Genomic DNA, 24,686 nt, shown 5'->3' with positions numbered 1-24,686 from the left:
GCAATATGCGTTATTGTTAGAAAGATACCAATGGATATTCATGCGATGGCGGTAGAAAGAACGCGATCGATGGTCGAATGGCAAAGAAGATGGGATGAGTCAACCAAAGGCCGGTGGACTTACAAACTCATACCGAACCTTTAAGGGTGGATGAATAGGAAGCATGGCGATATTGACTACTACCTAACTCAGGTACTCACCGGACACGGCTGCTTCCTTGAATATCTACACCCTTTCCAGCTGGCCGACAGCCCTTTTTGCCCGAGTTGCTCGAATACGAGAGCGCAGAACATGTGGCCTTTCGGAACGAGCAATGCTGGCGAAGGCATTCGAACACCCGCCATCCCACGCAAGATTTGTCCAGGATACGTGCTCGACCATCACTAAATGGGACGCCGCAAAAACGTTCGCGGCTACAGTCGTGACGAGACTCAACCGCATTGACTGGGAAAGGAAAGCCCAGAAACGACAGCAGCACTTGCTACTGCTGCAACAACAGCGGCAGCAAAAGTAGAAGCAGAAAGATAGATTAAGTTTTCAATACTATTAAGATATTAAATTAATTAGGTAGCAAGACCAGCTAGATAATTTCTTATGTAATGTACGTAATGTACATCTTGATATGTGGGGTAATGTGTGCAGTTGGGTAAGCCTCCTACTTAGTAGTGCGGTAGAGGCTTTGAAATGCTGCAAGTTAATCTGCGTCACCGTCAAGGGACGGTAGCTATAGGAACCGTCCGAGCCAATCATTTGGGAAAGACGTGAAAACTGACCGTCCCAAAGAAGAGACTCAGAAGGTTCCCGTACCGTGAGCCCATGATATCAACACTGGCCTCATCCACTCGCACCACAAGAGCAGCCCCTTTCTTTCCTTCACGGTTTTTGCTCTTCATGTACGAGAGGACTCGCCAAAGCCTCATGCTGATGGCCGGATTCTGGGCACGTAGACAGGATAGGACATCCGCCGTATACAGGTCTGGTTCCGGAATCCTGAGGGTTACACTCTCTTCGCTGTAGAATGCAAAGCGAGTGGTTCCCATGGGGGCACATTATTGATCACGGTCCTGATCCACTCGAAGTTGGCCAAAGACGCGCACGTCACCCTTATGGTGCCGTCCTTTGTCTCATAGCCCTTTGCGTTGGCTTCAGGACCGGAGGCAATAACCCGACGCATCAGTCGACTTTTGCAGTATTTGATTTCTGCATCCGACAGCTCATGGTCAGGCCCCAGCTTACCAATCACAACCATCTCGCTATAGGATTGCTTGGCCGCACCCTTGAATGTACTTGGGCGAAGGTCCAGCTCCCCATCCTCCACTGACGAAAATTTCAACGGGCAGAAAGCTTTGCTGGACTTTTTGTCGAGGCGCCGATAGGGACGTGGCTCAGCAGAACCTTTTTCCGCCACATAGACTGTCGCTAAGACCGAGCTCGTACCTCGGGAGGTCGCGGCTCGGCCATTAGAGGCAGCTGCAGGGCAGGGAGGTATACTGCTTTCAGCCACCGTCCGTCTCCACTTATCTGGAGAGCGAGAGAGCTTTGGAGCGCCCGTGCCCACCGAGGATTCGCTAGCTTCCGTGGGTGTCACTTCCGTCGACCGAGGTCTTTTAGAAGACACAGACGTAGAAAAACTGGCAGAACCACATGAGGATTTCTCCCGCATGAGCCTTGTCCGCCACTTTCATCTCTCCCTCCTTGCCACGCTCTTCGATTTCCCAGCTTCTTTGGGAGGTCGTGCTGCCACCGAAGAGACTTCACAACTCAAACCCTCCGAAACAGAGAAACGCGATAGCAACCCCCGTCTCCTCCAGAAACCATGTCCCTGCCGCCGAAGCGGGTGGATTGCCCCTTGTATGGATTCCACCTGGAGTAATATCCTTTGTTTTTTCCATTACCAAGGGTGGTTTTTATTCTGGACTCCTCCCTAGCCGGTTTGGTTCGCGGATGGCACCTTGATTCTATGCTAACATTAAGTCATCACTCGAGTGTAGAACCCACCCCATCAGGGAAGGCCACTCGTGTGATGTCAAGGCTTCCCTATCCACCACCTGGGACGCGCCCAATGGGAGATGGGGCAACTCCTCACGGTCACATAATTATAAAGTAAGATATAGTATTTAAACAGCCATTCAAACTTCTATAGCTGGATAAATAGCTCTCATACCAACAGAGAAAATCTTTCATGGGAATTTTACGTTCTCCAAACTTTGGTTGTTGAAGATGATTTGAGTGCTTTGTTGATAAATATGACTCTCTGTCATCAAGTCATCAGGTGTGAGCGATATAACTGGAATAACTCTGATTGGTCTTGAAGGGTGGAGAACTCATTACCAACACAAGCTATGTACAGTTTCTTAGACAAATTTTTTTACAATAAGGAAAATTGTTTTGCTATGTGTATGAACTCCTTGGTTTCAGAAGATTAATTTGTTTAAAATTAATTGTAAGTATAGACAGTTTCAAAAATATACGCAACTATATTTTAGAATCACATGGTCAACAAAGTAAAATTATTTAAAGTTTTCGAAAATAACAATTTTTCCCATTCTAAAATGTCAATAAAGTATTTTTACCATTTCCTTTACGAAGTATTACTTCCTGTTGTCGGTTATTTTCAAGCCATGATAACGTTACAAGCAAATTTACTACAACTACCAGAATCAAAACTATCCACGCCAGTAAAGTATATAAAGCTATCTATCATGCTATAATCAGGTTGAAAAAAGTGTTCTAATAAACCAATGATTCATTTACAAAATAAACCGTAAGCAAATTTTCTTTACACACTGTAAACATACTCGTTTGTGAAGCACAAAATGTCACCCAAAGTAAGTGCTAGCAAAACAGCGTAGTTGAGGAGAAAATAACTACGGAGAGCAATTGGGGCACTTAACTCAGTTGTTGGAGCACTTGAGAGATAACAGGTCTCGTAAAATCTCTGAGACAAATGTCTGAGCGAAAAAAGTGACTGATATTTTAAACAACTTCGGAGCGTAATCTAACCAAAAGTTAACAGCAGTAATGATAACAAAAGGTTGAGGTAAATGGAATGCAGTGAGGCGAGATCGGAAATGAAATGTACAATTACTGACACTTGTAACAACACCTATATACAAAACATAATGTCAATACGTATTAAAACAAGGCGTATGGATAATTAAAGATCAGTTGTGCCCTGGTTGACTCCCCCGCATGGCATACGGTGGTGAAGGGTCTGCGAGGGCATATACATACATATGTACATTACACTTATGTATCCATCTATGTACATATGCAGATGTGAATACTCGTACTGATGGAGCTTGTGTAATTAAAAATACGCCGGCAATCATTGAAACAAAAAAAAAATCATAAGTAGCTAAATTTTACTATATAAGCGGCAGCGGATTCATCATACTCGGGATAAACGATTAGGGCCGGTAAATATGTGCAATCACGTTAATCTTAATATTTTTCTGAAATATTTTAGCGAAAGTCTTAAAATATAATAAATTGTATAATTTATGGTAGATGGAAAAGCAGAACTGATTTATTTTTTTGTATGGAGAGTCCTGCATCCTAATGTGCATATACATATACATATAGAGCCAAATTGAAAGGTTTACGATTTTAAATCTGTTTCGTTACCTTCGAAAAAATCTCACTCTGATCAAGAAAATTTCTGCCAACGTTTTGGACTCGAAACGATGACCAAGGTGTGCTTTGCGTGCGACTTCTATCTTTTTCCTACGATGAAACTACGTTAAAAGAAAAAGACATCAAGTACTCTTTCGAACAAAGGAAGATTCATATGGAGCGTTGTCGGAATAGATAAGAGCTATATGTGGTCCTCTGGTTTATTTTAAAAATTAAAAAAAAAAAAATTAACAAAAATCAACTATTTCGGTATACTATTGGTTTATTCAAATAAACAAACATACCCATTATTTAACAACATTTCATTCACGTGGCTGCCTCAGTTCGCTCCACAGTAGCGCGATCTGTTGATCCAGTTTTGCAAGATCTTCGTGACGACTTCTGAATCGTGTAATAGATTTTTGGCATGATATCCATCCTTCACGGTATCCCATAAAAAATATCTAGTGGCGGCTTCAATGTTATAACTGACAACACGATTACTGAACTTGGAACGCAAAAGAGCGATTGTGGAATAGCTGACATAAAAGATTTTCTAAGCACCGACCACAAAAAATCGTTTATCATACCTCTGTAGCACTCACGGTTGACCGAAATATAGCCACACATTGGCTTGCAAATCGAGAAACCTACAGTTTTATGCCGACTCCGACTGGCAGATATTTTTTTACCACATCCTTTTCCTTTGGAACCGCACTGTCGAAAAAGCAAGTTTGTTAGGCCTACCATTGACGACGACGACCGGTAGTGTTACCGTGCCCGGAAAAGCTTTATGAACTACTACAATAATAACAACCTGGACTTAAGTTCGTATCAAATAAGTAAAGTCAGTTGAGAACTGCGAACAAATTTCAAAGAAATGAAATTAAAGGAACTTAGGGCAATCATAGGAACTGATCGTGTCTAATTGGAGACTTTTTTAGCAAATCATAGACGCTAAAAGCATACTGTTGCACAGTGGTGGCGCATAAGATAATTCGGTCTTTACTAAAAGAAAAACCAGGGAGGGAAATTGGCCTTGCGAGATACTTAGTCGATCGATTTAAACACTTGTAGTTTGTTTCGAAATAACTTCGTGCTTGAAATTAAACTTGAAGCAGCAGTTTTGTGAAAGTTAAAAGTACCAGTGCCGCGCCTAGATACGCCGCTGTATAAACGAATTGTACATATAAACATATGTATGTATGTATTGCCAAGTATAATGTAATATGTAGTATATACGTATGCCTGTACGTCATAAGCGCGCTTGAGTATGTACTACTTTCGGCACTAAAGTTTATCGTTATGTGTGTATGTATATACGAGTATTTTAGTATCTAGATGCTTTTTTACTATAGACTACTAGGAGTACGAGTATAAGCGATATTCGCAAAAGCCGTTGGGCCAGCGACTACGACTACGACTCAGTTGACATTTGACAGTGCTTGTGTACGGTGTGGTGAAGCTTTTAACGCGACGTGCTTGAAAGTAAGTGCCGCGTAACCGAATACCACAAGTGCTTAATTGGAATATATTTAAAATCAAAAGTATAATTGGCTAATGAGAGGCGAGTTTTTTCAAAACTTAACAATTTTCGCGTGCGAGTGAAGTGCAGAAAATAAAAAGTGATATGATCAAAATAATAGATTCCACCTTTTTAAATATACTCGCATTTAATTTTTATAACTGCTTAATGAAATTTGCGTGTTTGATTGTATGATGTACTCATATATAAGCAGCTATCAAGCAGATGAGTTTATGTTTAAATCGCTTTAAAAATCATACGGGCCACCCTCCCATTCATTTTAATGATGGGAGCATGTCTGGCTTACAAGCCCAGATAATCCGCATTCGAAGTATTTATGAACGGCTAGCCAATAATAATAGCCTATCAATAAGCAAACAAACTTGATTGCACACATATTCAAAGTGATCGTGAACAATGTTGATACAACATTATGCATGCAGAAATTCAACTATTACGAATTTAATAAGAAGTGATTAGTTGCTGTCGTTGTAATGTGGTTTTTTTTTTGTCAGTGAATTTATAAGAATAAAAAATACAGAAAAGTAATGTAAAGTAGTTAAAATGCAAATAATGTAATTGTGTGTGTGCGAAAAAATAACGCTACGAATTCTGGCAATTATATACAGGGTGGGCCATATAGCGTTTGCGTTTACTTCATAATTTACTTAAAGGTTTGACATTTACGAAATGGGACGCTATACGCTTGAACCAAATTGGGAAATATTGAAAACCTATTTCCAAAGTGGTGAGTCTTCTTCTTCTTCCGCGCTTACAGTAAATGGCGAGCGTTACCGTGACATGCGCAACGAGTTTTTGTTTCCAAAAAATTGAAGAGGATGACATGGACGACATTTGGTTTCAACAGGACGGTGCAACTTGTCACACTGCCAAAGTTACACTCGAACTTTTCGCTACCGTTTTTGAATTCCGATATCAATTGACCGCCTCGGAGCTGTGATTTAGGCCCGTTGAACTATTTTTTGTGGGGAGCCGTTAAGGACAAATGCTATGCGAACCATCCAGAGACGATTGATTCTTTAAAACAATCGAAAATGTGCTTAAAAATTGGGTTAATCGAATGGCCTACTGTAAAGCCAGTCGTGGCAGTCATTTGAACGATATTATTTTTTATTCATAAATGACAATGTTCAATCTTCAAAATAAAAAAAAAGTTTGAAAAAATATTGATTAGTTTTCTTTTTATAGCCGATTCAAAAAGCAAATTTTACATGGCCCACCCTGTATATATATAATTGGCGCGTACACCCTCTTTTTGTGGTTGGCCGAGCTCCTCCTTCTATTTGTGGTGTATTTCTTGATATTGTTCCACAAATGGGCCCCTCCATTCAGTTTCAAGCCGACTCCGAACGGCAGATATTTTTATGAGGAGCTTTTTCATGGCAGAAATACACTCGGAGGTTTGCCATTGCCTGCCGAAGGGTGACCGCTATTAGAAACATGTTTTTCTTAATTTTGGTGTTTCACCGAGATTCGAACCGACGTACTCTCTGTGAATACCGAATGGTAGTCACGCACCAACCCATTCGGCTACGGCGGCCGCCCCTTTTCTGGCAATTACAGTTAATTAAAAATACCTATTTTAAATGGAAATCCAAATAATTTAAAAAAAATATGGTCGCAGGAAAAAAATAATTTAAATTAAAAAATTGTATAAAAAAGTAATAATAAGAAACCTAAAAATAATGAACGGAAAATAAAATACAACTCATATGTGTGAATCTCATTTCAAGAAGATAATTACAGAAGGAGATATTTATCTGATTCACACATAACCCATAAAATCAGCGTGCACCTTACAAATATTTAATTTGATTGCAAATAGTTTTATTTTATTTATTTATTTTTTCATTACATTGTTATGTTACAAAAGCAAAAGAAAATAACAAGATTCCTCATTGCATTCTTTACCTAACGGAAGCAACATGTAAATATAGCAACCAAAAAGTCTGCCTACAGTTTGTTTCTTTTAGAAACACCGTTACTTTATCGGGATTTTTTGGTTTTTGTGCACTTTCCATTATTTGTTATTTTAATTAACTCAGTTGCACATTTTATTCAAAAGCGGTAATAATATGAAAACATTGGAAACCAAAGAAAATAAATTAGTGTATCATTTAGAAATATTCGTTTCCGAAATATTGCCAAAGCTATTGAGAGAACGGTTTCCTTTGTGCAACGCGTAGTAAACTACTACAAGCAAACCGGGATTTTAACTTCTAAGCCCAAGTCTAGGCGTCCGAGAACACTATCGGTCCGAGAAGTGCCCGGCATAATCAATATGGCAAAGGTTAACCCCCGAATTACATTACAAAAAATTCTTGAAACCTAAATAAAATATTTAAAAAAGCATTTTTGTGGAAACTGCTGGAAAAATTTACATAAAGTTGGATATCCTGCATAATATCCTACATAATTTTTATGTCAGATAGGCAAGAATGTTAACAGAACTAAAAACCGCGCTGTTAGTTCTACCTTCTTCAAACTGGATAAAGAGGCAAAGCGAATGGGTCTGGTGGTGAACGAGGACAAAACGAACTACCTCCTGCTTTCAAACAAACAGTCGGCGCACTCGCGTATCGGCACCCACGTCACTGTTGACAGTTATCATTTCGAGGTTGTAAAATACTTCGTTTATTTAAGAACCAGCATTAACACCGATAACAATGTCAGCCTTGAAATCCAACGCAGAACCTCTTTGCCAACAAGTGCTACTGTGGTCTAAATAGGCAACTGAGCAGTAAAGTCCTCTCTTGACGAACAAAACTAACACTCTACAAAGCTCTCATCATGCCCATCCTAACGTGTGGTGCAAAAGCGTGGACGCTAACAACATCCGATGAAGCGACGCTTGGAGTGTTTGAGAGAAAGAACCTGCGCAAGATTTTTGGACCTTTGCACGTTGGCTGCGGCGAATATCGCAGGCGATGGAACGATGAGCTATATGAGCTTTACGACGACATAGACATAACGCAGCGAATAAAGATCTAGCGGCTACGTTGACTGGGTCATGTCGTCAGTATAGATACAAATGCTCCGGCTCTGAGAGTATTTGATGCGGTACCAGCTGGTGATAGCAGAGGAAAAGGGAGGCCTCCTTGGCGTTGGAAAGATCAAGTGGAGAAGGACTTGGCTTCCTTGTTGTGGCCAACTGGCGTCGGTTAGCACCAGAAAGAAACGACTGGCGCGCTTTCTTAAACTCGACCAAAATCGCGTGGGCGGTTATAGCGCCAATTAAGAAGAAGAAGAAGAAGAGGCAAGAATGTTGCATTCTAGAATTTTGTTTTTCCACAAAGAAATGTGATCATACCTTTTGAGACCATAGACTTAAGGCCCAACTTTATTAAACGCGTTCTTAATATGTATGTCTATCAGAATAACTTGTGCCAGTACATTAAGAGCTTCCCTAGGATATGATTATTATTATTAGAAGGCCATTACGCACTGTGACCAGAGCTGATCTATTGTGAAAGGCCTATTTTTGTTAACCCTAGACTTTTAGGCTTTTTAAAAATTTTAGCACAATTTTAGGTTTGTTGTTCCAAAGATTGCATGGAAATACTACGATACCACCAAGGTGATGAAGTCTCTGTCTGTCCAACGCAGGACATTCACAAAGCACATGTTCTGAGCTTTCTATGTCCATTTCGCAAGAGCGGCAGGCATCGGTCTCAGATTTACCAATATTATTTAGATGATACCTCAGGCTGCAGTGACCTGTAAGATATCCTTTTAAAATAAGCAGATCTACTCTGCTTAGTGAGAGTAGCTTGTCAGATATTCCTTTGTTGGGACTTAGAAATAGTTTGGCTTGACGCTGACCGGCACAGTTTAGCCAGTGTGCAGCAAATTTCCTTTCTTCCCATTGCCTAGGGAATTCATTAATGTGGCTTTTTTTGAGTCCACAGAAAGTCTCAGGACCAGTAAGTTGCATATGTGCTCCTTGTTTTGCAAGGTCATCAGCCACTTAATTTCCCTCATGTCTTTCATATCCCGGAATCCAGCCTAGTGTTACTATGTTGAGGTTTCCTAACGTGTTGAGGAGGTTTAGGCAATCATTTACCAATTTAGAGGTGATAGTTGTTGATAGAAGGGCTTTTAGAGCCGCTTGGCTATCTGAAAGTATGTAGATGTGAGTACCTCTCATTTTCCTGCTAAGGCATTCTCTCACACATATTTCAATGGCATGTATTTCTGCCTGGAATATTGTTGGGTAGAGTCCCATTGGAATCGATTTTTTGAATTTAGGCCCATTGATTCCTGTCCCTGTTCTACCATTTTACAATTTGGACCCATCAGTAAACCATAGCTGAGAGCCAGGTTTGAAAGTGATAGAATTAGTTCTCCAGTCTGTGCGTTCATTAATTATAACTTGGAAGTTCCTGAAGAGTATTGGTTTGGGTGATAGTATATCATCCCTATGCAGAATGGGACTATGAAGGAAGTCTTCTAAGATCTTTAAATGTCTTTTCATATCCCCACTTTTAAGTTCAGGTATACCATTAAATCTTAATGCACTCGAGCGAGCTTCCCTTTCAATCAAGATTGGAAGCGGTAGTATGTTCAGGAGCACACCCAATGCATCAGTAGGACATGTTTTCATAGCCCCTGCAATACCAACACATATCAGCCGATGCAGTTTGTTTAATTCGTTTAGTACTTTTCTTAGCTTGACCTTGGGCCACCATGCTAAGGATGCATAAGTGACTATGGATTTCACAACTATGGAGAATGTCCAGAAGGTCATTCTAGGGTTTAGCCCCCATGTCTTACCAAAAAGCCTTGTGCAGGCAAAGAATGCCATTGTTGCTTTTGAAGAAACTCTCTCAATACGGGAATTCCACGTAAGCGTTTTGTCAAGATTGACGCCAAGATAGTTCGCTTCTGTCGAGAGTTAAAGTGTTGTTCTATTGAGGATCGGACATTTGAGATTTATGTTCCTTCTCCCAGTAAACGGTACAAGTGCTGTTTTGGATGGGTTAATGGAAAGCCCTTTTTCCGTGCACCATTTGTTTATTATTGTAAGGGCTTGCTGCATGCGATCCGAAATGGTTTCCTCATGCCAGCTTAATACATAAACTACTAGGTCATCAGCGTAACCCTGAGTGTGAAAACCTAGGTTGTTCAGTTTGTGGAGAAGTTCATATATGACTAGAGTCCACAAAAGAGGAGAGAGTACGCCTCCTTGGGGGCAACCTCTTGTGGCTTTGATAGATTTGATTGTTCCTCCTAGTTCGGTGCTGATCGTCCTAGACTTCAACATGAATATTATCCATCTAGTGATGGGTTCAGGTACCTCCTTTAGTTATAGGGCGAATGTGCTGAGACTAATTGGTCTGTTTGATTAGGCCAATTGCTCGGGATTTTTCCCCTACCTTTGGAATAAATACAACCTCAACCTCAGCCCATTTTGTAGGTAAATATCCTAGCGGTAAGCTTACTTTGTATAGTCTGGTCAAATTAGGGATAATATGGTGTGCACCCTGCTTTAAAAGACAGGGGAATATCTCATCAGGTCCAGGAGATTTGTATGGGCTGAATGTTGATATCGCCCATTGTACCCACTTTTCGTGGAATAGCTTGTTTGCTAGTTTTATGTTCTCAGCACTCGCAGATGTAGTAGTTTCTGCCGGCACAGAGATCTCGTCTAGCACAAGTGATCCAGGGAGTTTTTCTGGGGTTTCTGCAAATTATCATTTGTGTTTGGTCGCACCTATATCAAATATAATATGTCTGTGATACGACATAGATGTTTCCTCTGACAGATGCCAATTTGAGACTTCGGACAAAGCATTATGACTAGAGAGAGTAATGTCAAGGACTTCTCCCCTGATTACATTAATGAAAGTCGGTTCGTTGCCTTGATTTAGGATAGATATATTATACCTAAGTAGAAATTCAAGAAGGTACTCACCTCTTGGATTTACGTTTGTGCTCCCCCACGCTGTGTGGTGCGCATTTGCATCAGAGCAGAGGATCCACCGGAGACGTTTTTGTTGACAGTATTCCACCAGGCCTATAACCTCCCTTGTTGGAGCAGTAACCTCATCTCCTGAAAGGTAAGTGGAGGCAAGTACTACCTCATGCTCACCTTTGCTCGTTGCCACTTTTAGCCAAATCGCCACCAGGTCTTCTGTAATAAACTGTGAAATTGGGATAAAGGTTAGTTGATTATTTATTATCAACGCCGCTCTGGGGCGGTCTTTGTGAGCAGCATATATCAACTTACCGTTTACGCTCTGGAGTCCCGGAATGACTCCTTCACGTACCCATGGTTCTTGAATGAACGCTACATCAAAGAGTTCTTGGTTAAATCTCCTCGTAAGCACGTCCGAGGCTGCTTTTGCGTGATGGAGATTTATTTGAAGGCATCCGAGTTGCCTTCTGCTGTTACGAGGTTTTTGCGTTGACCAAGTCATCTAGGGATCTTTTGTTTGGCAATGGCCTTTGGCCTTTTTCTTACCTCGGTTGCTTTTCAGCAAGACTGCTTCCTAAGCGGCCATCTGATCCCCTTTTCGAGCTTTGTTATGGCTGTGCGCTTTTTTATCGGCCTGCAGCGGGGGTCACATTCGAATGCCCTCAGACACGTTATAGCGCCATGTGCCGATTATTGATGGCTTTTCTGCATCGTGTCTGAAGCAACTGACTTTATCGTCCTGGGCTATTGAAGCCGTTGGAGTCAAAGTTCCTGATTCCTCCGAGCTTTGTTTCACCGAAGGTTCAGAATCCTTTTCGGTAACCTTGGGCGGATTAATCGGGCCTTTAGATTTTGGCCAAAGTTGGGTTTTACCGAACCCGTAGTTCAGCCAATTGTGGAAGGTTTTTAGGACCTCTGCGGAGATTGGGTCGATAGCAACAGTAATTTGTACCACAGAACCCTTGTGCACTCTGTTGAGCACCCGCTAGTCATTCGTGTTGAGGCCCTCATTTTTGCCATCAAGCAGGCTAACAATATCCTCAGTTGAGGTGCTGTCCAATTCTGGAAAGTGACCAACGAAGATTTGTGGGCGCGGTATATCTGCCTCCTGTACAATCTTCAGCCATGCATCTTTCCACTGCTCCAGCTTAGGAACTGCTTCCTTTAGCCAAATAGCCGTACCATCGCAGCCGCATGAGATTACTATGTATCCTGGGCAAAAGGTGCAGCTATTAAATTTGGGCTTTGCAGCACCAGTCTGCTTTTTCCTTATAGCCTCCAGGAAAACATGTTGTATGGCCGTTAGTTTTTCCGTCGACCATATTGTAGTTGGATAGTGATAAGTCTACCTTGACTTCTGGATTAGGCACTGCTGCCTTTGGTCCTTCCGTTTCGGTAGTCTCGTCTGTCTTTCCTCCACTCCTGCCCTTTTTAATAAATTTACGTTTGACTCTGCCATGTGGTCCCACGAGTAAAGGGGAAGGGTAAGGTCGAGCCACGACACTGTCCCGGTGTCGCGGTAAGGCTAATTACAACCAGAGGGCGCACGATATCTGGAGGTCACCGTTGTAAAACACACTTACGTAGTGCCATTCATCCTATAGGCACGGTTCGAATTACACCTAGGATTACGGGCTTTCTCGAGTTTTGCCTCTCTAGATCCGCCATTTTTAGTTAAAAGCAGGGGCACCTCGTACAGGAGTGGCATTCAACCACAGTGGTCGGTATTTAGGCTACTGGTACAACTGCCATACTCCTCTGTGTGCATTGCCCCAAGAAGCAAAGTACACTTCAGCCCCATGTGATGAAAATACATCGACCGTTATTGCAAAGGCTGAGCTTTGTATTTTGCCAAGTAATTTGGTATTGTAATCTCTCCCTAGAGCTTTCCACCAAACTACCGATACTTTCCATAAAATTGGTGTATAACCGCCTTGTACAAACATAAAGTATACTTAGGTTGAAGACCCCACCTTCTTCCAAGCATAGGCTCGCAGGCATATGAAGCAATTTCTGCTATCCTTACCCATTTTTTGACGTTTAATTTCCAGCTAAGTTTGGAGTCCATTACCCCTAAGCACTTTGCACTGGGTGAAAATGAGAGTTTGTCCATTAATATTTGTTAGGATAAAAATTAGTACGATTTATCTGGTGGTAAAAAGCATAAGTTCTGTTTTACGCGAGTTTAAACTTATGCTACAGCTTTGGCCCAAGGGTTAAACTCGTGTATTGCCCTTTGAATGATCCCACACAGTCCTGGTGCCATTAGTACCACATCATCAGCCTACGCAACCACTTTAACCTTAAGTTGTATTAAGAATTTACTACTTTCATACATAACTAATGAAGTGGAGATAACACCCAAAGAATTCAAAGATTGTTAATAAAATAAATAATAAAAATGACGACTTTTCCAGAAAACTTCGAATAATAATAACAGGTGTTTGAAATAAAATATCCCATTCATATACCCACTCGTTTAAAAATGAAGGAAATATTACTTTTAAAAACGGTTCACTAGTCAGGGCTAGTTTATTGGGGCGGAAGCCCGTGGTCGGGAAAAATCCGAGTCATTCCAGTAACGTAGAACCGGCTCCCATGGGAATATTACATTACTTCGCAAACAACAGTGAAATAATTTTAAACTTTTTAAAACGCTTTTTATTGGCATTCTAAAAATAACCTCTAAACATACGACCCCAGATGCCAACACTTAAGTCAATAATTATAAGCATAACATTCCCTTCATTTACTCCACATCAACATTGCCCGATAGAGTTTAACACTTAAAAATTCTGAATATTTTCACGCAATTCATTGACTGAAATCGTATGGTACATTAACTCGTACAAGCATATGAATACTTGGTAAGTAGGCGTTTTTGGGAAATACATATCATTCTGAGCTTCAATTTAGAGACTCAATTTTTAATGATATTTGGTCTGAAATCGACAATTTTTTTCAATCATTTCCCCGTAATAATTCAAATGTAATAATATCATAGAATTCTGACAAAAGACATTAAAATTAAAATCATCAGTGAGCAATTCTAGTTACACAAAAACGGATCATTCAAATTAGTTACAAAATTATTTCATTGTAACAATATGCTCATATATTGTACATACTATATATGTATATATAATTGGCTATTACACCCTTTGTTTGATGTTTGTCCAAGCTCCTCTTCCTATTTGTGGTGTGCGTGCTGTTGTTTTTCCACGAATGGGGAACCTACATTTTATGCCGCCTCCGAACGGCAGATGGTTTTTTCATAGCAATAATACCTTCCGAGGAGCGACCGCTATTAGAAAAGACTTGTTCTATCATTTGGTGTTTCGTGCCCAATCGATTACGGCGACTGCATTTCATCAAAACTGTTTTACTTAACAAAGAAAATTATTCCATGAAAGGGCGTAATTACACTGATCAACCAAACTAACACTTTGTGTAATTTTTAAATTACAGTAATTGTTGTGTATTTACAGTAGATATAGCTTGTATTTATTATTTATTTAGTGACATTAATCACTGTTTCACCAATTATATATGTATATAACACAAAACATAGACTAAAATAAACTATTATCTTTTTCCCAAATAGAAATTAATACAAGTATTTATAACTTTTTACATTTCCTCCTGTGTTTTTTCGCAAATCATACTCCAAATTCAGCTCCTAGCCGGATAATAAAGATCAGTTGGATTAGGTTAAAGAACTGGAAAGGGCAGGATCGGTAAAATATACGGTACTTATCTCTATGGTTAAAATTCTTGCTAATGAAGGAAATACGCCGAATGTTGAGGTCACGCCTAAGCTATTTGTCTAAAGCATTTCTGCGTCTGAGGTCCCGCCTTACGCATAGACATAAGTAGAAGTTAAATAAGTGACCTATCAACTCGCACCTTAGGGACGTTCATAAATTACGTGAGGTGTTTTTTTTAATTTTCTGTACCCCACTCCCCCCCCCTGGTGAGATGTCGTGAGATTTTATTCAACCCCCTCCCCCATCCCCCAATCTCACGTGAGATTTTTCAAAATGTGGGTTTCTTATGTAAACGCGTTGGATTGTTATTGTAAAAAGAAAAAAAAATTGCTTCGTGCTTTTATTTACGACTAGTTAAGACTAGTAATCAATATTGCTGAGAGTTATAAGTGTAATAAAAATTTAAAAATAGAAGATTTAAATCGTAAATACTGCGATTAAAAAAAGAATATCTACTCTAATTCAGTCCATGGAGAATCATGCGCGGTTTCAAGAGAGACTATTGGGACCAACATGTCCATATGATTTTCAGTAAAATCATCTGCTCCTTCAACTTCGTTCTGATCTAGCCACTCTAAGCCGCCACGTATACTTGGGCAATAGAGATCATAAGGCGTGCTGATGAAGGCATTCAGCGGTTGAATCGGTACGCGTATTATAAATGGAGCAAATGACTTTCCGTCATGTTCTTTAAAGTCCGGAATTGTCAAACGTCCATCAACCTGAGTGATATGGTGTGGAGGTGGCAGAAAACGGTCGTGAAGAATATAAGCAGATCACTCCGGCGTGGGCTGCAGCACTTCTAGTCATCGCATTTCACAACCTAAAAAAAAATTAAAAACAATTTCCCTTTGTAACTCTTAATAAAAACTTGTTGACATTCGCGCTCGTTAAAAAACTAAAAAAAAAATAAAATAGGCACGCATAAAAATTTGATATGAATCAACTGCAATGTACCTGGAGTAAATATTGGCTCTCTCTAACGTGCTCAGTGTACCATTCTTCGGCTGGCAGGTCTGGAACGCTGGAAGTGTCATTATTCGGGTCTATATATTTAGCGACTAATTTGTGTCCGTCAATGCACACTGCAGACCATATTTCAGCCAAAATATTCCCTGCCTTTTTGAAATTATGCTTTTCCAGACTTTTGTCTAATGTTCTGCCGCTGGAGTCAAGATGTGTCCCAAAAGAATCATGGGGAAGAACAACGCCTGTTAGCTCTCGACTGAGTAGAGCCAAGCGTCTCTCTACTCTGTTGAATGCGCTCCTGCCAGGGGCATTAGTCACAATAAATACTGCGTCCAAATCATATTGTTTAAAATGCTCTATGGCGTGTGTGATCACTTTTCGATATCGCGGATTCTCGTCAGGCCCACCGTCACTTGAAATTAGAAGAACAGGTTTAACTTTGCCGTCTATATTCTTTATAAATTTGGAAAAAGACTCAATTGTTAAAAGAGTGTCCAAGTCTTGAGCGTGACTAGTTGCAGTTGACGAAGAGTGCTTTCCACTTCGTATTACTATTTAAGTTGGTCCACTATATGAAACAGCTTCTGGTCGTCCCATCTCATTGGGTTTCACTTCACACAAAGCATACACGCTTGGAATTAATTTGTGCCCCGAAAGAATCACAAAGTCGTGATCTGGTAACGACACTTTATATTGAACGTGCATTAATAATGGCGCCTGCTTGTTTGCTGCTGTCAGACCGATTTCTTAAAAAAATATAATATATTTAACCTACCTTTTGAAGGAATGCTAAAGTAGACCAAACTTTTCTCTCAGTGGATTCCCTGAGAAGCCGTTCAATCTCATGTTTAATGTGATGTATTAACTCTTCTTTCTTCGGGAATTTTCGCTTCGCAGTATTCCATAATTTTATCACATCGTCCTGGCAGGACTTCTTCGTCTTATAGACGTATCTTTTGACGTATGCGTTATAAAAATCTTGATAACTCATTTTAAATTAGTAAGAGCATGAACTGAGTCGAGTAAAACATTTACAAGAATAAACAAAGAAGGTTGGAACCTGTCCGTGTGTCGCTGCCACTCAGCTCGTACGACGGGCTACACTGTACCGTAAATTCAGATTAAATTGAGCTATTTGGTATAAAACAAATATGGTGGTCAAACCAGTAATGTATAACGTCGAAGTATGATTGAAATTACTTTCTTTCGAACGAATTAGTGAATGATCTTAATCATACTACGATTACGCTTAAGATTAAATCTTAAGCATGTACAATCTGGATAATGGACCAAAATATTGTAGTATAATTTTTTTTTGTTTCAATCAGAAAAAAAATTGCGTGATATTTGCCGAGACCCCCCCTCTCTCCAACGTAAGATTAGATGAGATTTGACTCGACCCCCTCCCCCCTTAAACATCTCACGTAATTTATGGACGCCCCCTTATACTTATAAGTACATATGGGACGAGGGTAAACGTATGACTCTCAAATTATTTGGTAGGCATTACCAAATGCCATATCTCCTTCCACGGAGCATAATACCATATCTTCTTCTCGTAAACATCCATTGTTAAAGTTAGAATTTTTTAAACTTGGCTGCATAGTGTTCAAATATTTCATGGATTTTGCATAAAACTACTCAAAATATCAATTATTCTATTAGCGTAATAAATGTGTTTTTAAAGTGAATGAGTAGTTTACGACATGCTGCGGTATGCAGCGCTCCAGAGAGTGAATTAATAAATTTGAATTCCTAATAAATGGCCTCCAAGCTAAGGAGATCAAATTGCGGGGGTATAAAATATTAAACAAATAAAAGAAATTTGTGCGCACGAACTAAATTATGCAAAGATAGGCATACAAGTGGAGGATAAATAACTTAAATGTAATGAACATTGGTGGTAGAGACATAAGAATGTGGAACGAAACATCATTGCTAGTTCGCGACTTAATGCATATTTCTTGACTTCTTAGCATCAACTCTATTTAGAAAATACGCAGCCACGTAGGCTTTGGCATCTTCAACCACGAGTTTGATTAAGCAATATAGAGCTCTAGGCAGTAGTATCTGCAACTTAAGTTTAGGTACACTTCAGTGAAACACCCCTATAAACGAGATTGCCAAAGACCTGAGACTTGTTGCAAGAAGCGATTGGCCCCGCAAACAATTATGTTTTTTGTTTTGACAAAGAAAATCTGCCGCCGTAGCCGAATGGGTTGGTGCGTGACTACCATTCGGAATTCACAGAGAGAACGTAGGTTCGAAACTCGGTAAAATACCAATATTAAGAAAAACATTTTTCTAATAGCGGTCGCCCTTCGGCAGGCAATGGCAAACCTCCGAGTGTATTTCTGCTCCTAAACAATAGTTGCCGTTCGGAGTCGGCTTGAAACTGTAGGTCCCTACATTTGTGGAATAACGTCAAGACGCACAACACAAATAGGAGGAGAGGCTCGGCCAAACACCCACAAAGGGTGTACGCGCCAATTATATATATATATATATAATCTGTAAGATAAGCTTGATAGAAAATACGTTCAGTTGTGGCCGAATTAAAGGACACAACCCATGCGGATAGCATATGACTACTATTGAAATTATTGAAGACCTGATTTGCCTGTCTTGCTTAGAGGAGCCAGGTAGCATTGAGCATTTGCTCTGTATGTGTCCTGCCTTTGCTAGGGCAAGGCTACGCATTTTGGCTGCCGATGTCATGAGAATGAGTAAAATTCGTTCTCCGAAACTGGAGGATATTTTTAGATTTTCGAAAATTCTCACAGGACTAGTTAGTTATTTCTGTGCCTATCTCTATTCGATCCTATATATTTCTCTCCTTTCCTCCTTGATCATCAACCCGTTTACTTTCCAGAGCTTCAAATATTTACAATGGGCTTTTTCAGGAGTTACCATTCTCTCGGTGCTTCTTGGGTAGCCCTTTTCAAATTTCATTTCCAATCTGTAGGGTTCTATGTACGTTATTGATGTGGAAAAAATAAAACACCTTTATTTTTTGAGGAACACCCTCTAGAAAAGTAAGGTTACCTAAAAAATTGCAAATTATGAAATCTTAAGCCAATCGGAAAAAAATTAGAGGTTCCGACTAGAGCCTAAAGTTGAAATATAAGGAAAAATGGGTATTTTTTTTTAATTAATCTCAAGCTAAGTAAAATAAAAATACTTTATGTGTGTTTACTATTCGAAATATTGCAGTTGTATAATTAGAATATTGTGTTCTTAAAACTATGACAGTTTCTAAGAAACAATGTTTTTAAAGTATGCAAAATATTAAAAAAAGTAAACAAATATTATGTCTCAATAACAATTTTTTGGTGGTTTTTCACATTTAATATTAACGACTCACGTTTATGCACTTAAATCGTATTTGAATTGCTGATTAAGGATTTTTTTGAATGTAGTGCAAATTTTGAAGTATAGTCCTTTACGCCTTGCAGTAAGTTTTGTAAACCTTCTTCATTTTTCGTAAGTTTTTTATTGTACGTTTGAATAAGTTGAACACTACGCCCAGCAGTGTCGTTAACAACTTTAATTTTGCTAACAATTTCGAATCCTTTTTTGAAATTCTCGTCCAGGTCCCAAAAATCAAAATCATTCTTTAAAAACTCTTTGGAAATACCGAAATGCTCAAAAAAGCTCCATGTATGTGGCGTTATAAAATCTGGCAATTGTTTTTTCAAAAATATCCCAACATCAGTCACTTTCAATTGTATACGTTTGCATGGTTCGACATCGCAATCCACAGAAGTATTAAGATTTTTCAGCATTCTTCTTTTCTTCGTTTTGGAGATATTTTTGTCAAAGAATGAAAACGCAATGCTTTCATCCGATAAATACCGTAAATGATTGCATATCTTGCCAACAACTGCAGCTGATAATTTTTTGTCAATCCTTTGATAATGATAAATATCTAGCAGAAATATTAAATCTTAATTGGGTGCTTTAGCAGCAGCAGTGGAACAAAACCATACTTTAACGTAGAAGCTACACATACATATATTGCGTAAACGCTGTTCTTCACGCACTGTTTATTTAAATTCATTTCTAAAAATATACATTTTCAAAGAATAAATAGCTTTGGGTATCCAACGTGCGTTATGTATAGGTCCAGGCAGACGGAAACCAACTTTTTCTTTCGATAAAGTTCCAAAAAAAGATTAAAGAAAGCTGTAATAACTCCTCGGAATCGTCTCGTGCATGACCTCGTGATAATTCATTCGTACAGAATTCGACCATTTCGGATTTCACATAATTTAGCAGTTTTGCGACATAATCATTCTCTATACCAGCCTTGTAATTAGTATTATCCATTCCACTCGGCCTTAAATCTGTCAAATATTGGAACGTTCACACCTGATGTACCACTCGTTTTCGATTAAAATGCAGCTCGCAGAGATAATTCATAGTTGTGGTGTCGGCAGGGAAGGTATAATATATTCCGATCTAGCATATTCTCTAATAAAGTGGCTTGCACTCTTCCAGTATTTGCAGAGATCGTATCAAAGCAGGCCGCGGTAATTGTTTTTTCAGCATTCCATCGACCAACAGTTCGTGAACAGCCTCAGCAATTTCTGGGCCTGTTGAAGTAGTTATTATAATTTTGGAACTCCCTGTTAATTCAGGAAGCATTTTTCCATCCCAGTGTACTACTCCCGCTGCAACTTAAAAAATAAAATATTTTTATATATTGAATAATACAAAATAAAAACAATTTAAAAATTCAATTTGTCCATGCCTTGAAATTATTTTTAACACATGTATGTTAGATATTTTCAATCGGCTTTTTCTACGTTCCTCCTGTAATGTTGTGCGATTGATTACAAGTGTAACAACGGGATGTCCAAGTGCTTCTGCGACTGCAATAATTAAATGAATAGCCGACCTATCAGAAATTTCCCACTTGTCCAAAGCTTCAAGAAGTCTCGGCGTTGGAATTTATTTTTGCCTCTTCTCAATGGCCCCAGTACTTCCGTATCCATCATTTCAAGTTTCGGATCAGCTTTTGGACTATATAGCTTTCGGACGAAGAAAAAATTTATTGATCTAATCAAAATTTATTTTTAAAATTAAATTTAGTAAATTAAATTAATCAAACATTAAATTAAATACCCATTGTTCATACCTTGGAAACTGATTCCTATCGACTTATTACTTTCATCAATATGCTTTCGCTTCGGGCTTTCTTCTGCACTCAATCGATCTAATTTTTGTTTATCTTTTAGAATTGCTGTTTTATTAATTCGAAGCAAACATCCTGGACGCCCTTTCTCACATTGTAAAAGAAGAAAAGGGTTATCAGTTTCATCCTTCATCATATATGGAGCATCAATGTGTGCGATATCGAAAAGATCATTCAGTTCATTAACAAACTCCATCTCTCTTGTACGAAAAACCTCCAAATTTTTATTTTTGTTCTTTAGAAGATTTTGCCATTCTTGATAAAGCTTTTCCACTTTTTCTATAAAATTTTGTTGTTTTCGAACTGGAATGTGTGCCTTTTCCCAAAATATGCACACTTATTTTATAGCTAACTTTGCCCTCGCACGAATAGTTAAGTTTACAGTATGATGATTGAAAAAAAACGGACAATGTTTGTTTTTTTGATGGTAATTTGGAGCCAAGTATTTGTGGAGTCTCGGATCCCAATAAATAAATTTCCGAAGTAGAACTTAATTTCGCCATTTAATAATTATATTTTCCGCTTTCAGTGGAACACAAGAAATCTTAGAACGTAAATTGCACACATAGTTTGACGGTCACATACGCGCACTAAATTCAATCAGCCAGTAGAAAAGGTCGAGTAGATGTGTCGAGACGCAAGAACAGTGGAAAAAAGCAATGAACGATTCCGCGGACGTGAAAACACAGAACTCAATGTTTACAAATGTTTTTTTTGCAGACGATACCCCAAACTACAGCCACAAAAATCCCGACAGTATAATCAAAATCGAACATTCATTAAGAAATTAACTTAAAATACAACGAAACGATCAAATAGCTGACCAATGATCGAATTACACAAACATCCAGCTATTCAGCTTAGTAATATCATAAAGAAAGTACAACACTAAATGCTAAGAGAGTTGCAAAAAAAAATAACAATTTCAATTGAACTTAATTTTTTAAGGACCACAACAATAAGATTCTTTTGTGAGTGCGCACGTGCACTTTGCAAAAAAAATATAAATGGAAAACCTAGTTAGAGCCAAACAATATCAGAAAACTAAATCATTGCAAGAATTTATATGAGCACTTACTAAGTGTTTACACTTTAATTTTTTTTAATGTAAGATACTGATTTTTAGAGCATTAAAATTTAGCTCCTCTTTGCTTAATTTTTTTAAATTTAACCTTCACAATACTGTGATCAAATAATTATTTTCAAGCGATTCTGATCATCAGTAAAGTGTAAAAACACTTAAATCTAATCGAATGATTGCAATGATGAATGAAATAAAAAAAAAATTATTTTATTTTTATTTATTTTTTACATTATGTGATCGTACTTTTTGAAAATCGACAATTTTCTTAAGTTTAGGCTTAAGTTGGAACCTCTAACTCAACTCAGATTGGAATTTAATATTTTGTATATTAGTTTTTTAGGTGTTTTTACATTTGTAGAGTTTGTCCCGAAAGATATCAATAATTTTAATAATAACGGCCACCCCAATGTACACTTGTGAGGCCCTCGTATGTTGTTCATAAGTAGTGTAGTGTTCAAAAAATAAGCAGACTTTATATTTTCAGCGAAAATTGTGTATCTATTCCTCAATATTTCTTTTGTCTTATTGAAAGTAATCCTACTCAGATATAATACACTTCTGCCAACGCTTTATCCAATCCTCGAACCACTTCTGACCGAAAAGCGCTTTAATATGGTGTGGGCTCTTCCAACGGACTTTATCTTCACAATTGCGACGAAACTCCGTATTTTCATAGGTATATACATACAAATAGAAAATAGTTTGTTTCAAGATTACGGTGTTATTTTTGGACAAAAATTTCCAATTTTTTTCATTTTTTCGATAGCAGAAAAGCACCGAGCATACCAAAACACATCTAACCGTATTGCCTGTCAAAAACAAACTAAATATGGCAAATAAATGAAATGAAATGCAAAGTCAACTTACTTTTTGATCACCTCGTATAAACGCACCCAAAATACTTTTGACTCGCTCGCCTTAAGTATCCCTCAAAGGTGTAAGCGATGTACTAATACAACCCGGCAATATTTTATTTTGACTTATGTATTTCCATATACACGCCTTTAAAGCTCCATGGAAATCTACCATTGTTTGAAACAGTGCCTGAAGTCTGCTTCTTTCAGCCTTTTCAGTTTACTTAAGTCATGTATCTTTTAATACCTTCGAACCTTGGAAACAAATAGTAGCATGATGTAAAACAGACAATACGAAATGAGCCAATGCCTTGCCTAGATGAAGAACACATTACTTGCTTTCCACAATTCGGGTCGTTTTGTCATTTCGGAGAGTTCAACAAGAATGAAATACGGCTGTATTAAAAACGCATAAACCACTCAGAACCAAGGGTGTGTGATAAGCATTTATTGCCATACACTTCTTTGAATAGATTGTAAAATTTTAGTCAATTTTCAAAGAATTCATTTATATCTTAACATTTTTCCGGCGAACACTAATTTCTTTACATAATTAGTTCGAAAGATAATGACTTACGCTAAACACCTGGTGGACCCCTCACATTTGCCGTTCACGTACTTCTCCTATGACAGCGTCAGTAGTATTATTTAATTAATTAACAGTCATCCCAGTTATGTATTATATGTGGCATCACAATGGCACTTGCTTGGTATTTTAATGTTGACATCAAACTGTACATTTCTGAAGCCGACAATATCATGTGATACAATTCAACAACTCAAACTACCTTTTGCACCACACAATAGAGAATTTGCTTGTCCTTGACCCGTCTTGTTGCTGTTCCACATATGGAAAGAACTACATTTTTATGTTGTATCCGATTATTAGATGGTTTTTATGAGAAGTTTTTCATTGCAGAACTCAAAATACTCGCAGGCTTACCATTGTCTGCCGAAGGTCTACCGTTATTAGAAAAAACGTTTTCTATCACTTGATGTTTCATATCCGGAGATTCGAACCACGGCACTTCGGAATGGTAGTCATGCACCAACCCATTCGGCTACTGCGGCCGCCTTCATATTTTTCATGAAAATCTCTTTTCTCGATGTTGTGTGAAGTTTTCTTTATAATTTGGCAATGCAGGTTGGTTCGATAAAACCATAGATTTTCTTTTAAAAAATATCGAAATTATGTTTTTATTTCATCATATTTTTCAACTTTTAAATCGTTTCTTGCTTATTGGTATAGCTCACACTTTTCAGAGAGCCCCATATAAAGATATCCAATGGTGCCAAATTGCAAGACCTTGGTAGCCATTTAAGCTCGTTGCTTCGTAGGAACTTCGTTCACACTAGGGCCATTTTATTTTTTTTTTCGTTGTTGGGTGAGGTAGGGTTCAAAATGCTTTCGCACTTACAGCGATCGTCGTCTACTGGGTAGGCTGAGGCAACTCTGAGTGCCGCTGTTCGTTGCACAGCCTCCAGTGCTTTGCGCTTGGCTTTGCAGTTTGGCACAATTCCCCATACTTCGCTGCCGTACAGGAGAATTGAGCCTGTGGCCGTAATTAGCTTTATTTTGCTGTGTATTGGTTCAACTTCCTTCTAACGTCCTTAGTGTCCCGAGCTGGTATGACCGCCGCTATATCGCCCGCGTATCCCACTAGATATGTATCTTCTGGCATTTCTATGCTCAATATCTTATCGTAGCTGTTAAAGTGCCTGAGCGATTAAGTTCTG

The 24,686-nt window shown here is 38.7% G+C and overlaps 1 protein-coding gene across 4 annotated transcripts in view; it reads left to right on the top strand.

Annotated features, from left to right (window-relative positions):
• The first annotated feature begins 5,022 nt into the window (after positions 1 to 5,022).
• LOC129247636 (sodium- and chloride-dependent GABA transporter ine) overlaps positions 5,023 to 24,686 on the top strand; it is a 62,669-nt gene continuing 43,005 nt past the window's right edge. The window contains exon 1 of one of the 4 annotated variants that reach the window (XM_054886848.1): positions 5,023 to 5,103. The gene's annotated coding sequence lies outside the window, so the exon portion shown is untranslated. Of the gene's footprint in view, positions 5,163 to 5,266; positions 5,472 to 5,494; positions 5,686 to 24,686 lie in introns of those variants that run through there. The other 3 variants (XM_054886849.1, XM_054886847.1, XM_054886850.1) reach the window with 3 other exon arrangements.

Source organism: Anastrepha obliqua, chromosome 5, assembly GCF_027943255.1.
Source record: "Anastrepha obliqua isolate idAnaObli1 chromosome 5, idAnaObli1_1.0, whole genome shotgun sequence".
NCBI classification, from domain to species: Eukaryota; Metazoa; Arthropoda; class Insecta; order Diptera; family Tephritidae; genus Anastrepha; species Anastrepha obliqua.
This window is presented reverse-complemented; position numbering and strand designations above follow the sequence as displayed.